At 40.6% G+C, this 14,473-nt stretch overlaps 1 protein-coding gene across 1 annotated transcript in view; it reads left to right on the forward strand.

The window, feature by feature from the left end:
• Positions 1–14,473, forward strand: part of LOC107313234 — a 161,210-nt gene that overhangs the window by 141,179 nt on the left and 5,558 nt on the right. The window lies entirely within an intron of this gene.

Genomic DNA, 14,473 nt, shown 5'->3' on the forward strand with positions numbered 1-14,473 from the left:
ATGGTATTATAATTTCCTTTATTTACAAACAAATGCAGTCCTTCATATTCACATGCATACAATTGACAGCGTCAGGCTGAGCAGCATTACTGTTGCAGTCCATATTATGAGGGCTGCTGTGAAAGTAGTGCTTCTGATTTTATTTGTTTGGCCCCTGACATCACAGGTAAATGTTGGTGGCATGGCAGTAGAGGCTGAACCTTCCCACCAGTATTCTGTTACTTTTTGTTGCCATGTGATAGATGGCAGCAGAGGGGCAGTCTGAAAAATGATGTCTGAAATGGATGAGTATGAAGCAAAAGTGCGTCACTGAAATCCTCCATGCAGAAAAAATGGCACCCATTGACATTCATAAACAGTTGCTGAACACTGATGTAGAGACCAAACAGCAGATGTGAGCACACTGAGAAATGGGTGGTGCATTTCAGCAGTGGTAACAGCGATGGTGGGTCACCTTCACTGGTGAAGATTTCGATGTGTGTGGTTGACAGAAGGACATAGGTGGTGAAAACGCACTGGTGATGATATGTTGAAACACAGTGTTTTGTAGCTAAGAATTTGCTCTATTGAACAGTGTTATTGTGCTCTGTTATTCTATTATTTCCAAGGAAATAAATAGAAGACATTATTTTGAAGTGAAATGCATATATCGAACACCATGTTAATATTGTTACTTTCCCTTCTAGTGGGTAGAACACCTTGATAAACACTTTCTTCTTTTGTTCCTTGTCACTGCAACACTAGCAGGTGTCAGTGCATAAAATGCATTTTAATTTTTGGTTTTCTTTGTACTGTGGAATTGCAAGGAGTACAGTGTCATGTTCACAGCACAGTAGATTGGGTTTCTTTTCGTCAGGTGCTCCCATTAGCTGTTCTGCAACCAAACTGTCCTAATACCTGAGAGGCTGCTTCTAATTTACAGCCTAAGGGCCAGCTTATGTCTCTTTCCTTCTTGCATCAGCTTTTTTCCTGTCTAGTGTTCACCCTGCAGTAATTGCAGATAATCTTCCAGTTGCCACTCAAGCTAAACATATCCGCTCCTCTAGCATTCCCTTGTAAGATAGGCATGTCTGGACTAGTATGGCATCACTTGTCTGCCTGGTACCTGTTCATGTATCTCTCCACTATTCATGGAGATGTTATCATGGGCAGCTCTTAAAAGAAAGCCCTTGTACAGTGGCATTAATAATTTTCTGTCTGCTTTGGATGCCTTGATTGATGCTTCTTCATATCACATTTGTCTCTTTCATAGCTGAATTGCACAGACCATACATTTTCCACCTTAGTAATTTCTTATTGATGAGCTCTGAGCTTTATTGCAGAACTTTCTTCAGTTAACTCCCAAGCACAGAATCACTATTTTATTTTTTGTGGTCCATGTAGAACTTATTTTGCATTTCAATTGTTCTTGCCACCAGAAACATCCATTTCTTTTGTAGTGGTTATTGCATTCTTTCTCAGTGTTGCCATTGACGCTCTATGTCACTATCATTAGCCTACTTGTTTATGCCAGGCTTATTAATGAAAATGCTAAACTAAATTTAGTCTTGAAAACTCTGACGTTCTTCCCTGCAATACTTTTCTTGCTGTATTTCCTTTACCAAGCTGCCTACCCACAGTATATTGCTTTCTGAGTTAACAAATGGTTTCTACTGGAAATGCTTTACCTAAAGTCCAGCTACATGAGAATGACTGAGAGTCTTTTGTCTTTGTCTGAAACAGTGATTTTCTTACTATGACAGCCCAGAGAACTCTTTGACTGGTATCCTATTCTGCCTTTATAGCCATGTCACTCATTAACTTTTTATTCCAAATTTATTCAAAATTTCCCAATATTCCTGAGGTTGGACCAGTAGGTCAGCACTCATTCACGTGACCCTTCTATTCTTAATACAAACATTACTTGTACTGTTTTGCAGTCAAATGGTATTGCTTTGAACTGGAGAGAATATTGTAAAAAAAAATACTTTCCACCAGATAATAAGTCTGTTGTTTCTGTGAGCTGTCACTATTATGGAGCTGTGAGAATGAAAGGTATAGTTCAGATTGGCTTTATTTTCTGGAGGGAATTTTTAACTGCAGAGATGAGAGCTTAGATGTGTGTTACATGGGTGAGAGATCCCCAATTCAGCTTTTAAAATGTATGCATTAGTTTACTTTTCAATGGCTGTTTATGAAAACATGTTATCTTGGAATAAGAATGGAAACAAAATGAGTAATACACTGGTTTCCATCAGAAGAAAAAATCAACTATTGTCATTATATTCGAGAAGGGGAAATAACTTCAGAGTCTCACTTCTCACCAGCTGAGTTGGTGATAGAAATTGAGAAGCACTGAAATAATTTTCTTAAATGGTTGTTTTCATTTTGATAGGGCTGTCGTTTTGTTGCTTTCTATCAGTTTTTAAGCAGTCATCAAGTATCTTGAATGTGGTGTGATGCAGTAGTGTGTGTTGTAGACTTTTATTAAGATTGGGGGTCTGATGACAAACTGTGCCAGCTATGTATTATTTGTGAATTCTGGTCAGCAAAATGTAGCCCCTATAGGAACCTAATTTAATATCTTTGTGAAATACATGTTTATTTATTTATTTGACTAATGAACTTCTCAGAAAAGCAGAATGTCATTGTCTTCACTGAAATTTGGACTTGAAGAGCCCAAGTGATGGGGGGAGCTCTGTTTCATGTTTGTATCACAGCACTTGTAAGCTGGTGTCCCCTAGTATTAGGTTGGAGACTGCAGTTATTGCACTGATCCAAAGAGGAGAATGTGTTTTGTTGAGTCATTATTTTACTGTCCATGAAGGTGTTTGGCAATGAGCTGAATCTACTTATGACACCAAGAAAGTTGTTTCCAGATTGTCTCACTTTGCTGGCTGAGCTTTCACTGACAAAAGGGTGTTCTTCAGTTTCACACCATCTTCCATTTTATTTTTCAGTTTGCTGCGTGTGGATTTTGTGCCTGATAAAAGGTACAGGATCTGTTAAAAGGACAGTCTGGCTCATTGCAGTTGAACTGTGCTCATGAATACAATAAGCAAAATTCATCCCATTTTGGTTCTTGCTCACTGCATAAACATTCTTGAGCTAGAGAATTTCCACCTCTAAAAAACATGGATTGCCGTGCATGGTAACTATGGAATGATACAACTTTCTAGAAGAAACATAGAGGTTTTGAATAGAAGCACGGGGGGGGGGGGGGGGAAGAAAGATCTATAATAACAAGATCTATAATAACTTTTCGGCTTCCGCTTTGCATTGATGGCAGATAACAAATAGTAACAGAATGTTCCTTGCCTTTGTTGCTACCACAAAATGGAGAGTTTCATGCACATATTTAATATATTTTTAAATTAAAGAGGCAGTTTGATAAATGGCCAGCCTCATATTGCAGTCACACATGATATGGACAATGATACTATCATTTCTCTATCAATACTTCAGGGTTTACATTCGCATCAGATGCTAATGTAAATGTCTTTACATTTTCCGTTTGCTTAGATATAAAATGATTTGGTTAATGGATTCTTTATTGCACTATGCCTGGTGGCTGTGCAACTAATTTAATCTGGTCCCGTATCTACCACTTGCTAAGGTAAGAAGATTGTATAGTGTAGAAAGGTGTAATTTAATAAATTATTTGAGACCTTGAAAAGCTGTTTTGCCTCCCAGGGGTTTCGAACTCAGTTTAAATATTCACATGGCTTTGCAGTTAAAGTGTTGACAGGAACATATAGCTTCTCATCTATAGGAGTATTATATTCGAGGAGTAAAAAAGTAAAATTAAAAATATAAATAAAAACTATGTAAAACTTATTTTTATTTTTGAAAGATTTCCAGTTCCTTTAAGGCAGCATCCAGATACTGATGCTTTAATTCCCCCTCCGAGGAGTCCAGCTAGTATATTTCTTGGCTTGAACCCATACTTCATTTATGGGAATGCATAAGTTATCTAATTACAAGCAAAATAGAGATGAACTGCCTATAGGCCATGGGATGTGCAAGGAAGGGTTATCGCTAAGCATCCCACAAATGTCCTGAACTACAGTACTCTAACAAGAACCTAACTGACTAGATAGGCTTCATCTTGTGATGTTAGACTTCCCTTTCTTCTCTTTGTGCTGAAAAGCAATTGAAGGTGTTTCCGTTCCTTTAGGTACTATAGTGTATTGTTACAAAAAGAAGTCTGGAGTGTAACTGAACAATGTTGCATATAGGCATGAACTTATCCCTCCGGGTTCATTCTTCATTCCAAGCACTTTCTCGTAATAGTTACCAGTGCAGGGAAGGATTTTCAGTGCAAATTATGTGCTATTAGGTAATAGATTTCATTCAAAAACAATTTGTAAGTCTTTAGTCTGAGATAATTTCTGCTTATTATTTTTATTATCATCTTTTCATAAAACTTGTCCAAATGGCCTGTCTGCGTGGCCTTGGACTAGATGATCTTATAGGTCCTTTCCAACCTTGTGATTCTATGATTCTAATGGCAATATGGTAAGCTGACACTTTTCCCAAATCCTAGGTTCTTTGGCTGTACCCCAGCCAGCTGGCATCTGAAACTTCCATGTTTCTGACTTGTGACACCTATCAGAGCAGCTGTGCTTACAGCTTCTCTGTGCTTCAGTTCCTACATTCCTTTGCTAAAGTGTAGTCTAGCAGCATTGACATACGTGAAAGGAAATCCTGAAATTCCTGTTCTATAGGAAAGATGGATAATGTAAATTTCCATTCCTTTAGGGAATAAATATTTGCTAACTATGGTCCGAAGGTTGGCACTGTTTCTGAAGTAGAAACATGAGAATTCCTGCCGAGCTATGCTCGGAAGTCCTTTAGATGACTTTTGGAAGTCCCACGCTGAGTCTTTGGCTGCATTCACAAGGGATCACAGGCGGAGAGCAGCTATTGCCAAGTTTTCTGTGGTACAAAGGAGAATAATATATTGATGAGTTAAATTTGAACTTTTACTTCATTTTCCCATTTGTGATCATTATTATTATTGCCTCCATTGCTAAAATAATTCTCAGAGTTTGGCCTACGGCTACAACTATTCTGTTCCATCTGTTGCAGAGATGCAAATTTAAACAGGCAGACAAATACCAACTCACTCTCTGTATTACTACATCAGGCGAGTGTGTGTGTGTGTGTATGTGTGTGTATATATATATATATATATATACATAATAAAAGTTTGGAAAAATGTTTTTCTCTATCTACTCATCTCAGGTTATTCTGTGGTTCCTTCCTGTAATATCTACATTCAGTGCTTAGAAAGAAGCAGAATAGCAGGAGTTGTAGTGCAAAGTAGGCTCTTGAGCCTGCTGATCCTTCATGTGTATCAAATAACTTTTCACTGATTTTACTAATATGGTGCTATAACTGATAGGAAGTGTCCAACTCCCTTTCTGTTCCTTTGGAGTAAAGGTAGCATTGGTAGGACCTTGCAACAGAGGAACAGTATGGTGAAAATGATAACTTGATAAGGCAGTAGCTGTTATTTACCAAGTGAAACAGCAAAAAACAGTGAATGCCTTGTGCTGTTTCCAGCTTAGCAACTGCAGTACTTTGGGTGTTGTGGCAGTGCAAATGCAATGTTAGCATCAGTTTCAGGGATGTCTTGGATCATGTCTCTTCTGTGTTCAGAGTAAACACTGAAGGGACCACTTCCTCCTCATTTCACTTCTTTGGGCCCTTCCTTTCTTTGCTGCCCTTACTAATCATTTCTCTAACTCCCCACTCCCTTTTTAAACAAAGTGTTGCACCTGTACTGTGTTTTTTTTTCCCATCCCTTTTTGCTAAGGATGTTGCATTATCTTCCTACAGCACTCTGAGTCTTTACAATGTTGTTCTTCTCCTTCAGAAGCAAAACATCATATGCCAATACAATATAATGTAGTTCTGTGGGGTTTTATTATTATTATTATTATTATTATTATTATTATTATTATTTCCCCCTAGTTTTCGTTCTCTTCCCAGTCTGCATTCCCATCGCTCCACAGGCGCTGCTGACTCTGTTCCCTCCTGTTTTTCTCATCCTAACTCTCAAAGTATTGTTGGCTCCATGCTTTACTAAGCCAGGATAGCGTCATGAATAGTGCGTGCAAAGGTGCAAGTCTGCAGAACAAAGTTATAAAGTATATGCTTCTGTACATAAAATGATGGGGAAATTATCACCAGAGCTAAGAAACTGTGTGTTTTCTGAAGAGAGAAAACGACAGTCATTTGTAAAAGACAGATAAACCTAGTGAGTCATATGCAGCATTCTAAAATCTAGGATCTATCATAAGAATAATGTAATATAGAGACCTCAAGATTATTATTTTTTTTCGTCTCCATCTCCAGGGCAGTTCAACTTTACCTGAAATATTGCTTCTAGGTGTTTATTTAACCTTTTCTAAGAGATTTTCTTGATAGAAATTAAGCAAGATCTCTAAGCAGCATATTTAATTCACAGGTAGTTTTCTTTTACCCCTGAGCACAGAGGACATTTTACTTCTTCATCTTGGCAGCGATGCTTCGTGCATATTATTTGCGCATTAGCTTCTTCCTCAGATTCTCTTTCCCTGAAATGGAGCACTTCTCATTCTTTGTCTTAGCTCAAAGGGCCTGCTGACTGGACATTTCTCATTCTTGTCTCCTGTAAACTCTAAGTGGTGTGTACTCCATAGGTTTTATGGAAGTCCTGAACTGAACAAACTACTTAGAGGAGGCTTTGATAGCACTTAGCACTATAACATATTGGTTTTTATTTTTCTTCTTTTAGCTGTGTGACGGTGTTGATTGATGAGCCATTTTAGTCCCCCAGGTCCTTTTCTGTCTCCCAGCCAATGATTTTGCATCCAGTATTTGTGGAGTTGATTGTTCTGACCTTCAGCCAGCTGACAAGATCTGAAGTATTACGCTTAGCGCTTGTCTTTACCAAGGCGTATCCTATTTATTTCACAGCACTTCTCCATTATTTTTGTTTTAGAATTCTTTGGAATTCTAATCCTGTTCTCCAGCACTTTTTGACCTTTCCAACTTGGTCTGCAAACACAGCAAGAGCATTGCATCATCCAAGGTGTTGATGAAGTGGTTGCATTCTATGAGTCTTGGTAAGAAAAGAAACTAGGGATAGCTACCTTTGAAACAGAGCTTTCCAGCTGGTGGTGGCTTTGCGTTACTCATATTCCCCTTGATTTGCTACAAAAATATTGGCTGAGGTGGCTTAGGGTGTCATCAGTAGGTCTTCTAATAATGTTTGTATTGATGATGTTTGTGGTGACTGTTACAAATCACCTTGCTGCCCAGTCCATACCTGTAGATTAAATCTTTGTTATTCCTAACCTCACCAATTACAGATGGGTGCACTGAAATCTTATTCTCACTGTTCTTTCTTCTCTGTATAACTGCTGCTCTGTCTTCAAGTAACACTTTGTCTTCTATAAATTCTTGATGGCTTCTCTCTCACAAGGTTGTTGCCTTTGCTTATAGCTGGCTGACCCTTTCTACTTAGGCTTGCTTGTAACTACCTGATTGTAGGTGTCAGATAGCGAAGAAAGATGTTTCAACCTTTCAGTTAATGTGTTATTTTTAATTATTATTACTGCCCTCCTGTCACCTAACAGAGCTGTTCTTTGATAGTTTTTAAGATGAACTATGTTGTCCTTCTCAGCTATTTGTGATGTACTTTTCTATTTTATTCCAGAGATCTGAAGCCAGGTTCTGACCTAGCCTCAGTGCCTCAGTATCTTTGGCTGTCAGGAGACGTGATCTCCACTCAGAATAAGCCAAGAGCATTTAAACTGTCTTAAAGTAAATCATTCTAACTGTGCCCCAGGCCACATTTTGGAGGTGAAGCCATCTTTGCTTTTTGCCCTTTAAGGCAAGCTCAGCAGATATCTAGCTCATCTGGGAAATGAGCTCACCAAGTTTACATGAAATATTCTTTGACTTAACTTTCCTTTCCTTTGAATGCAGTACTTCTTTAATGTGCCTTTAGAAAGTAATCTGTTTTCCTTTCCTTTACCACACGGTAAGAAGTAAAAACCTTGCCCCACTGAAATCAGTAGGAACTTCAGTTAGGTCAAGAGTATTTGAGGTATGGTTATGTTGAGTGAAGCTAAAGTAATGCCCTTCATTTTTCTAGGCTCAGTTTTTCTTTCTAACCACTCTTCCACTGAAGCTGTATAGAGAATAGGGAGATCAGGGCATATAATCTTGAATTATGTACGGACAAAACCAATGTTATATGAATTTTTATGTTTCTGCTACATAAAACAAGGCCACGTTCTCTGGAATCTATTTCATTATGTGTTAGATAAATCTGGATAAAGAATGGATTTGTGTCTCAGTGAACAATGCCAGAAAATCATTGTTGAGGTGATGATGATGAGGTTGGCATTACCTTTTCATGCCTCTGCTTTTCCAGCTGCAAAATGAAGATAACAATAGTAGTCTTTCTTTAAAGCTCTCAGAGGGGTTTGGCTGAGAACTTCTGGCTGTATTCTTTAGGGGGTGCTTTCTTACTTTCCAGAAACCTTTTCAGACTTTTCTTAGGAGGGGGACGGGGGGAAATAAATAAATAAAAAGACATACAGCTTTTTGTACAGCCATGTAGAGACTTTAGTGTCACTAGACCTCTTCCAAAAAGGAGTGATGAGAGGTGATCTGGTTCTTTTTCAGCCCTTGGTATTGCTACAGAAACTAGAGAAGGTTGTGATTTTTGCCTCCCAGCAGAAAAATCCACCAGTGTTGAAGCTACCATGGAGCGAGGGTAACATGGATGTCATGTGCTTAGAAAGTGCACTTTGTGTGGGGCTGTCCTAATAAAGCGCATATCTTGGAGTCCCAGAAGAGAGCTAAGTGCTATTTAGAATGTAGTTAAATTAATTAAGGGATTAAAGGAGGTTGGTACTTAGAATAGCAGAGAGCTGTTACTAATGGCATAGGACAGAGGTTCAAAAAGGAACAGATATCACTATACCATTACATAAGAAGCAAAGGAAAAAGAAACCAAGTTTGCTTGGAGTGCAATAGTTCTGCATTTATTGGTAGGGGAGGAAAATAAGGAATCTGCGAAAGCTTGTTAGGTTTTTTCAGTGTGTTGATTACCAGGGGGAAGATTTGCTAATTATCAAGAGGGTTTTGTTGCTGTTTTTTTTTAACAACTGAGAATTGTAAATGAGGTTTCATAAAAGTAGCTGTTACATAATCTGTAACAGTGAAACATCCCGAGGTTTTTGTGCGACTCCCTTGGCATGGAGTCAAGTAGGGATAAAGAACTTATGTTTCTTAAAATGACTTTTTCAACATGCTGAACAGCTCTAGAGTCTCGTGGGTACAGTTTTGCCCAGACTGACATTCAAGTTGCATTGCAAGCTGCTGTCCCAGTGGAAATGGAAGTAAGCAGACAACTTCCATTAGAGGCCACTGTTGAGATTATTGCAGCGTGTCAGAAGTACTGTTTGCATTCCAGAGAGTAATTGCATGTTGCTTGAACATGCCCCACTTTTCTGCATGGGGGAAATAGTCAATATTGGCTTGTTGGGGGAAGGAAGCAGAAATGCAAGCTACAAGTGGGAGAAGCTTTAGACCAGTGCTGCTATCTCTTGGTGTATCATCACTGAGAGACTTCCTTGCTGGCGTCTTATCTTTAAAAGCATGTGCACTTCTATTCTCACTGATGTGCAGCTCTACATGTTTTCCATCTTTTCAAATCAAAATTGTTATTCAGGTTTTTTTTCCAATGCACCTTTAAAAATAAGATTTTTCAAACTTCAGCTTCTTGCTTTGGGAAACCATTTCATTGCCTATCAGATTTTGCTGTGAAATGTCTTTGTCCCCATAGTCTGTTTTTTCTTAATGTCTTCCTGCTGTTTAGATTTTTCTCTCTATTTGAACCCACAAAATTCCTGTCTTCACACCCTTCAAATATTTGTAGATCTTATGTAAAGCTTTTCTATCTTCTCTGTGTCTCTCGGGGTCTTTGGGTGCCTGCCCTGTGAATCCTTGTTTGGCTTTCCCACATTAAGGTGATGGGCACTGAATGAACAGTCCTACAGCGGTTCTTTCCTTGCACATCTCGGTTCATCTGCTACTTACGCCTTCACCTATTTAGCCTAACCTCTCATTTGGCAACATATTGCCAAAGCAGTTGGCAAATTTTTCACCAGCACTGTTCACGGGTACTTTCTGAAACCTTTTTGTTTTGCTCTAGTGCCAAAATGTAGGTTAGCTAATTTAAAGCCTTAAAATAGATTAGCATGGATAAACAATTGAAATATTTATTAGGCAGTGGAAGGCTTTTAGGTTAATGGCTGTGCATTCAGAGGCAGTTGTGAGGGTGGGAAGACAGGAAGACTACCCGGGTAATTTCTACACCCGTGGACAAGCTGCCGTAGCCCCGGGCTGTTGGCATTTGGTATCTTCCAGCTGCTCCACCTTGCACTGGAGTACCGACCTCCACGAAGCAGCTGCAGGGCTGATGTGAAGCTGTGGTTGTCTCTCATTCCCTGCCTTTGCCAAGTGTTCTGCGGCAGGAGCAAGTGATCGGCTGCGCTGCCTCCCTCAGCACTGCTGCTTGGGAGGTCGAGGGCACGCGCCTCGTACAACCCTTCCTAATGGTGCTGCTGGCCTCAGCAGCAGTTTGCAGTCCCTCTGCTCTTTCTGTATAAGGGTGAAAGACCCCGCAGATTCACTTCTTTAGCCACGTCTACATCTCTTGTAGCATTGCCAAAGCTCCAGTGGAGTGTTGCAAAAGCTGCATTGCCATTCATGCTTCCTTTTTGACGGAGTTGTTACTGTGTTCCCAAGTTGCATCTTACCGTGTGCACACATGTCTGTGTAATTCACAGATTGCACATTGCTGGCCTGGGACACTAGATTTTCTCTTCAGATATTGTGATATCTTTTGCACTACTTTGTTAGCATATGTGTTTCCAGCCTGGGAAGTGGTGATGTTCTCCCTCTTGCTGATGCTGCAGATTGGTGATACAGCACTGTCCTCAGCAGAAGGCAGCACTGAAGTTCATAGAAGCAGTTCAGCTTTTGCGCAGTAATAAGTATAAGAAAAAAAAATATATTTACTGGCATATTATTCTAATTTTAAGATTGGTCTTCACTGGGAGATAAAATGAAGAGAAATGCAAAAGCAAAATTAAGTCATTAATGTACTCTTTGCTTCTAGCTTTCACTTCATTTGATTGTAAATTGTTTGCAGTAAAATTGAGAATTAGTAGCTTGAATAAAGCCCTATAAATTCCTTCAGTATCAGATTTAATTGAAGAGGAATTGGGTCTCTAACCTTCATGGAGTATAACTGTAGCTGGATGCATTCCTAGGGGCTAATTATCCATTCCTCCATATCATTTGCTTGAACTCTCAATTGCTCACTGCTCAGTGCACATTGGGTGGATGCCGGAAAATGTCTGAGAACATGTGAGATGGAAATGTGGGCAGGAAGACGCTCTCGCTACCAAACACTGATCTCAAAAGATGCTGCCTCCTGCAGCGGGCCTCCAAACTGAAGTGGCTCTCAAAGGCATGCACGGCACTCTGAGGGTACTGCAGAAATGTAATCCTCATCTGGCAGAAAGAGAGACAAGGGTTGCACTGAGTAGGCTTTTTGCATTTCCTGGGAAGGATAGGTTGAAATAACTGTTTCTCCTGAAAGGGAGAAATACCATGTGAGCTTCACGGTCTGTTGTCTCTGTGCTTCTTATCTGGATGCAAGAGAGGAATCTTAAAATGTAGGCAATGTGCATTTGGGCTCGGTGCAAAGTATTGGCACTGTCATTTCATTGCTTTTATGACTGAGATGTGGTTCCTTCCTTTTTATTGCAGCTAAAAAAAATGGTAGGTCCTGTGAGGCACTATCTTTTGTCTCACCTAAATTGCTTTTACGTAAACTACCAATCTGTCACAAAGAACAATTTTTAGGGGCAATATTCTGAATTTTTAGAGAAGGGCTGTGGGGAAAGAGGTTCTTTTATCTTCTGGGAGGCCATGGGGGGTGGCAGGAGGTGGCTGCAGCCCATCCATGAGTTCACCAGTATGGGATGAGGGCACTTCCTGCAGAAAGCTGGAGCTCCAGCTTTGCTTAGAGGGCTGGTTCAGGTGTTAATTAGAGAGCAGCAGTTGTTCGGAGGCTCAGAGGTGAGGGGAACACTTGTCTTCCTGTCAGAGCAGTTTTATTTGTCATGTGCTGCCAGATAACATGGGGAGGAATGTGTGGGCTCTCTAAGAGCACGATGTGCTGGTATTAGACCCATGGGTTTTTCTTGTCTGATGCACTCCTTCTGTCTGTTGGGAAGCTCCCGTTGCCTTCACTGCTGCTTTAGCTGCTGGTGTGTGCATTGTGCTGGCTGTGCAGGGTAAGGCTGTCAGTGGGGGCAGCTCCTTCCCTCAGGAGTTCAGGGCGCAGTGCAGCCTTTGTTGCTTCGGACAGTTTGTGTCCTTCTTACCAGCTGTTGATCTCATTGGATTAAGTTATGCTGGCCTAACATTATGCAGAAGCCAAACCTCAGGGAGGTGTTGCTCGTCCCTGTTTTTTTTCAGCAGGATGCACAGCATGTCACAGCTAAATTTCACCAGCAGGGTACCCAGTGCGTGGCCACAGCCTGCACTGGCTCTGGAGGTTGTATTGCCTACGCTGTCATCATGTATTAAGAATTAGTGAGAAACGTGTGCTAGATTGCTTTAGACATGCTTTGCATATGATTGCTAACGTGCCCTGACAGACCGCGCTGCCCCAGCTGTGCTGCCGTGCTACCACCGGAAGGAAAATCCGCCACTGCTGTCGAGTTCAGAACATGGCTTCATCTGCAGCCTCCAGTCTTTATTTCTACACAGCTTCATGAAACAAAGAAGCACCTGTTGGGGCGGTAGCTTCTGTGCTTACCTTGGGGACTTCTTACCAAAGGTATTCTCCAAATTCTGCAGACCCACAGCAAAGCATGCATGTTCCCTAGTGAGGAATGCTTTCGAAGATGCCTTTACACATTAGATTTCCAAAGGAGCAAGATAATACATGTTTTTGTTTTAGTGAGAGCTAATGCATTTTGCTTAACAAGGATTGAATTGGGCAATCCTTGTTGCTCAGTTGTTTGTGAAATTAGTGGTGAACCGGGCCATGCTCAGAGGGCCTGATCCCACTGCTGCCACACCACGTGGGTTGTCTGTGGGCTGTAGAGGGAGGAACATTAGGGCTTTAATGCTGAAGCAGATAAATGGGTTTTTATTTATTTCCAGAGAGCTCTGTGTTTGCTTCCCATCAGTCTTATCTATCTCCTGTGCACCTTACATCTATAGAATGGTGTGAAAAAGACTCCAGTGTGCCAGCTCAAATTTGGGTGGAAGCAGGAGGGAGAAGCTGGATGTGACAGCTTTAATGAAGGAGAAGGGCTGGGAGTGGGGGAAGATGAGGAGGGGAGAAAAAATATATGGAAAAAAAGGGACACGAATGGTAAGGCATGAAAAGAAAAGCACAGGGTCAGGACAAAGGAGGAAGCAAAACATGGTGAAATTGAAGTGCAGGTGCCAAAGAAAAGAGAAAAGGAAAGGAGAGGAAAACAGTTTGTTGCAAGATTTTGTTGGTTGGTTTTTTTTGTTTTTTTTGTTTGTTTGTTTGTTTTGTTTTTTAAGCATGTAAAGCAGGAGGTGTTTCAAGATGTGAACGTGATTGTTTAGAAATGAATGCAAACTTGAAATTTTTATAACATACTTTTTAAAATACAAGTTGTAATGCTGGCTTTCTGAACTAAAATTGGAGACCTGTGGGCTTAGTGGGGCCGTATCCCGTTTAGGCACACTAACAGATGGCTGCATTGGAGGCTGCCTCATGTCTGGGGGCATTCCTTCATCTTACTGCTCTTCTGCCCCAGGCTCTTCCTATTCTGCCTTCTGGACAAAAGTGAAACACGGGGAGGTCTGCTACCTGCTGGTAACAGGTGAACCCGGGCAGATCAGTTGTAAGCTCTTGAAATGTAATAGTAAATCATGTGGGATGGAAGAATGGGCACCAGGAACATTGTACTGCTGTGCTGGTCTGGATGAAATGGGATATCGCAAGTGTGGCAGTAGTCAGCAGGATAGTGGAGAGGGCATCCAGGGCATGCCCAAAGCATGTGCTAAATGTGCATTGGTAACACTAGCAGAAAAACACTGAGAAACTTTTCCACTGGGGAGAGCAGTACAATGTTAGTACAGATCTCGATTGTTTGGGAAATTGTGTATGGTGCTTAATAGAAACATTGACTCCTGTAAGCTGGGAATTGACAGGAGGGATGCCAAAGCAGACAGGTAGCATTAAACTGTCTGAGGGAAAAACTTTGGAGTCCTTCTAGCGTATGGCTCTTCTTTGTTTTTCAGAACTATAACGTGAACATTCAAAATCAGCAATTAAATGTGTCAGGAAACCTAAAAGCAAAAGGGAGTTTGAAATCAGAGGGAAATGTACTACTCAGATCTTCAGAATATCATGGTGAAGGGAACA

Source organism: Coturnix japonica, chromosome 4, assembly GCF_001577835.2.
Source record: "Coturnix japonica isolate 7356 chromosome 4, Coturnix japonica 2.1, whole genome shotgun sequence".
Lineage (NCBI taxonomy): Eukaryota > Metazoa > Chordata > Aves > Galliformes > Phasianidae > Coturnix > Coturnix japonica.